Here is a 5389-nt window from a genome sequence, read left to right as displayed (position 1 = left end):
CTAGATCAGACAAAAACAGTATCTATTTCCTATTTATTAATCTATTTGTCCTAAAGTTTACTGATGTTCTTTGAATTCCTAAATAACCTCTGCCAACAGCTGAGGTTGCTTTAAAAAAAAAAAGAAAAAGAAGGGAGAAATCTTTTAAATAGAATTTTTCCTTTCTTTTATTTCTATTTTAGATACCTGGAAAGGTGGGGAAAAGTAAGAATCTCGGGAGAGGTGCAGTACTGGGAAATGCTGTTGATGGTGAAGAATTCAAATTCTAGTTCCCCTTTGTTTTCTTACTTGTAAAATTTGTCTCAAGCAACAATAACATTGGCATATTCATTGTTTGTGAGCCCAGTATCCATCCTATCTTAGATCTTTAGGTTTTTGGGCACCAAGCAGAAGTACTGCCTGAAATAAAGCCAGAACAGATATTCTTTTTTTTTTTTTCACTTTATCCTCACCAAAGGATATGTTTATTGATTTGAGAGCAAGAGGGGGAGGGGGAGAGAGATCAATTGGTTGTCTCCTATATGAACCCCAACTGGGGCTCAAACCCACAACCTAGGTATGTACACTGATTGGGAATCAAACCCACAACCATTTGGTGTATGGGACAACGGTCCAACCAATTGAGCCATCTGGCCAGGGCCAGAACAGATATTCTTAGTTAATAAAGACAGTTACAGTTTCAATTCAATAATTATTGAATATCCAGTACATGTAAGGCCTGGAAGGAACACTAACTACAAAGAGCTCAGTCTAACTGAAGAGGGACCTGTATGCGAAACAAAGAATGCCCTTGCTGCACTTGGTTGATACAATTGCATACACAAAAGCTGGCCCCTGCTAATTTATTGCTATTCCTTTTACTGTGGAAATAATAGTGTTTAAAATAGGAGGAAAGGACATATTTTTACTCAAAGATTATAATAAAGCTTGTGAAAGTGTTTTTAACCTCAGTAGTCCCACAACTGGAATAAAGATCTAAATGTTATGTTGAATATTTAGAAATAAAATTGTCTAGATTTGAAGAAAAATCTATAGGGAAGATATGGCCATAAGCTAGTGCATTGGATTTCTATTGCTGTGTAACAAATTACCATAAACTTAGCTGCTTAAAACAACACATGCTTATTATCTGACCATTTCTGGGCTTAGCAGGGCAGTCTACCCAGGGTCTCACAAGGCTCCAGAAAAGGTGTCAGCCTAAGCCAGGTTCTTGTAGAGCCTTGACTGGGAAAGGGTTGGCTTCTAAGTCCTCTCAGATTGGTGGCAGAATTCATTTCCTTATGGCTATAAAGGTTCATGGCAAGTTGCTTAGTCAAAACCAGCATAGGGAGACAGTAAGATGTGTGTGCTACACTCTTATGTGATCGTGTGAATGCACTCATGTACATTCCATTACCGTTGTTGTATTCCTTTGTTTAGAATCAAGTCTCAGGCACTCCCCTTACTCAGGAAAGAGGGAAATTACCCAAAGGTGTGACTACTGGGGGCCAAGATCATGGGAACTTCCTTATAGTCTGCCTCTCCATCCTCAATCTGGACCCTGGGGAATTCCCCAGATTGGCATTCCTTTGTCTTACATAATCATTTCAAAACTTTGTAAGAACTTCCTTAGTCTTCTCTTATTTCAGGCAGTTTTCTCTAGCCTGTTATTGGTGACCATTGGCCTTTGGTCAAGCTCAGAGAGATGAAGTTACCCAAGCACTGCCTTTAAGGACCAATCCAGTTCTCACAAAGTCTTCTCAATCTGAAATTGCACCTTTTCCAGGCAAAACACCTGTTCTCTTTATCTTTTCTTATTATAATATAACTAGTATGTTATTCTAACTGGCATAATTTCACCAAGGACACAATTTGGAATTGCACTGGCCATTCTGGGAAACTTTGAACATGAACATGGATTGTATATGTGGGAGGTCCCTTAAAACCAGAAATGCAGAAACTTCCATGAAGAGATTATCTTGTTTTTCAAAAAAAAAAAAAAAAAAAATTAGGTCATTTTGTTGAATACAGGCGTATCTTTTCTTTCCCATACTTTGAGAAGTAGAAAGTACTAGAGTTTTGATCACACAGCTTGGTAAGATTTTTAAGGATCCAAGTTACTGTCTAAACCATCTGTAACTCTGTGTGTGTGTGCGTGTGTGTGTGTGTGTGTGTGTGTGTGTATCAGAATCTGTTCTCTTTTTAAAATGTTTCATTGGTTATGCTATTACAGTTGTCCCAATTTCCCCCTTTGCCCCCCACCACCCAGCACCCACCACTCCCACAGGCAATCCCCACACCTATGTTCATGTCCCTAGGTCATCCATAGTTCTTGGGCTACTCCATTTCCTATACTGTACTATACATCCCCATAGCTATTCTGTAACTGCCTATTTGTACTTCTTAGTCCCCTCACCTCTTCACCCATTCCCCCACACACCCCTCCCATCTGGCAACCATCAAAATGCCCTGCACATCCACAATTCTGTCCCTGTTTGCTTTGTTTTTTTAGTTTCAATTGATTATATATATATATTGCTGTTTTATTATTTATAGTTTTGATCTTTTCTTAAATAAGTCCCTTTAACATTTCATGTAATAATGGTTTGGTGATGATGAACTCCTTTTTTTCTGGTCTGGGAAGCTCTTTATCAACCCTTCAGTTCTAAATAATATCTTTGCTGGGTAGATCAATCTTGGCTATAGGTCCTTGCTTTCATGATTTTGAATATTTCTTGCCAGTCCCTTTTGACCTGCAAAATTTCTTTTGAGCAATCAGCTGACAGTGCTATGGGAACTCCTTTGTAGATAACTAACAGCTTTTCTCTTGCTACTTTTAAGATGCTCTCTTTAACTTCCAGCCAAGATGGAGGTGTAAGTAGACACACTGTGCCTCCTCGCACAACCAAAATAAGTACAGCAACGATTTAGAAACAAGATAGCAACCAGAACTGACAGAAAATTGAACTGTATGGAAGTCAGACAACCAAGGAGTTGAAATAGACACATTCATCCAGACCAGTAGGAGGGGTGGAGTCAGGCAGCTGGGTGGAGAGGCATCACGTCACAAAAAGTGGTGGCACTAGGCACACGAGGCACCCCAGGCATGCAAGACCTCAGCAGGCAGACCCTGGGCTCGGGGTAGCAACGGGCAGACCCAGCAAGGTGGCAATTGTGAAGGCACTGAACTGACCCGGCGGTCCAAGGATCCTAGCGCCAGGAAATAGAGCCTCAAGGCACTTATTGAAAACACCTTTGGGGGTTGAGGCATGGGGAGAGACTCCCAGCCTCATAAGGAGAGTTCGTTGGAGAGACCCACAGGGTCCTAGAATGCGCACAAGCCCACGCACATGGGAATTAGCACCAGAAAGGTCCCATTTGCCTGGGGAAACAGCAGAAGGGACTGAAATCCTACAGAGAGCAGAGCAAGCACCATTGTTCCCTCTCAGACAATGCCCCCACATACAGCATCACAACCCAGCACCTGGGTTGCCCCTGGGTTGCCCTGCCTTGGTGAACACCTAAGGCTCCGCCCCTCACACATACAAGTGCAACCAGAACCCCCCCCCACCAAAAAAATGGTTCAAACAGAACAAATCAAAGCTCCAGAGCCAATATTTTTAAGCAACCAACAGATAGCCAACCTATCAGATGCACAGTCCAAAGCACTGGTGATCAGGATGCTCACAGAATTGGTCGAATTTGGTCACAAATTAGATGAAAAAATGAAGAATACACTAAGTGAAATGAAGGAAAATGCACAGGGAACCAATAGCGATGGGAAGAAAATGGACTCAAATCAATGGAGTGGACCAGAAGGAAGAAAGGAACAATCAAACAGAAAGAATGAAGAAATAAGAATTCAAAAAAATGAGGAGAGGCTTAGGAACCTCCAGGACATCTTTAAACATTCCAACATCTAAATTGTGGGGACACCAGAAGGGGGAGAGGAAGAGCAACAAGTGGAAAAGTTACTTGAACAAATAATAAAGGAGAACTTCCCCAATCTGGCAAAGGAAATAGACTTCCAGGAAGTCCAGGAAGCTCACAGAGTCCCAAAGAAGTTGGACCCAAAGAGGGACACACCAAGGCACATCATAATTACATTAGCCAAGGTAAAAATGAAGGAGAGAATCCTAGAAGCAGCAAGAGATAAGGAGACAGTAATCTACAAAGGAGTTCCCATCAGACTGTCAGCTGATTTCTCAAAAGAGACCTTGCAGGCAAGAAGGGCTGGAAAGAAGTATTCCAAGTCATGAAAGGCAAGGACCTCCATCCAAGATTGCTCTATCCAGCAAAGCTTTCATTAAGAATGGAAGGGCAGATAAAGTGCTTCTCAGATAAGGTCAAGTTAAAGGAGTTTGTCATTACCAAGCCCTTATTTTATGAAATGTTAAAGGGACTTATCTAAGAAAAGAAGATAAAGAAAAAACATGTATAGTAAAAGGACAGCAAACTCACAATTATTAAGAACCACACCTAAAGCAAAACCAAAACAAACTAAGCAAACAACTAGAACAGGAACAGAACCACAGAAATGGAGATCACATGGAGGGTTATCAGCAGGGGAGTGGGAGGAGAGAGGGGGAAAAGGTACGGAGAATAAGTAGCATAGATGGTAGGTAGAAAATAGATGGGCAGGGCAAGAATAGTATGGGAAATGTAGAAGCTAAAGAGTTATGACACATGGACATGAACTAAAGGGGGAAATGTGGGTGGGAGAGGGTGTGCTGGGTGGAGGGGAATGAAGGGGGAGAAATGGGACAACTGTAATAGCATAATCAATAAAATATATTTAAAAAACAAATAAAATAGCAAATATATGCAAAAAAAAGATTCTTGATCTTTAACCTTGGGCATTTTAATTATGATGTGTCTTGGAGTGGGCCTCTTTGCATCCATCTTGTTTGGGACTCTGTGTTTCCTGGATTTGCATGTCTATTTCCTTCACAAAGTTAGGGAAGTTTTCTTTCATTATTTTTTCAAATAGATTCCCTATTTCTTGCCCTTTCACTTTTTTTTAGCACCCCTATGATGAGAAACTTGGAACACTTGAAGTTGTCCTAGAAGCTTCTTACACTGTCCTCGTTTTTTTTAATTCTTTTTTCTCATTGTTCTGATTCTTTTTTGCTTCCTTATATTCCAAATCATTGATTTGATTCTTGGCTTCATCTACTGTACTATTGTTTCCCTGTAAACTATTCTTTATTTCATATAGTGTATTCTTCATTTCTGACTGGGTCTTTTTTATGCTTCTGAGTTCCTCACTAACCTTGAGCATACTTATAACCAGTGTTTTGAACTCTGTATCTGATAGATTGCTTATCTCCCTTTTGTTTAGTTCTTTCTCTGGAGTTTTGATCCATTCTTTCATTTAGACCATGTATCTTTCTCTCATTATTTTGACAGC

This window comes from Phyllostomus discolor, chromosome 6 (genome assembly GCF_004126475.2).
Source record: "Phyllostomus discolor isolate MPI-MPIP mPhyDis1 chromosome 6, mPhyDis1.pri.v3, whole genome shotgun sequence".
Classification (NCBI taxonomy): Eukaryota; Metazoa; Chordata; class Mammalia; order Chiroptera; family Phyllostomidae; genus Phyllostomus; species Phyllostomus discolor.
This window is presented reverse-complemented; position numbering follows the sequence as displayed.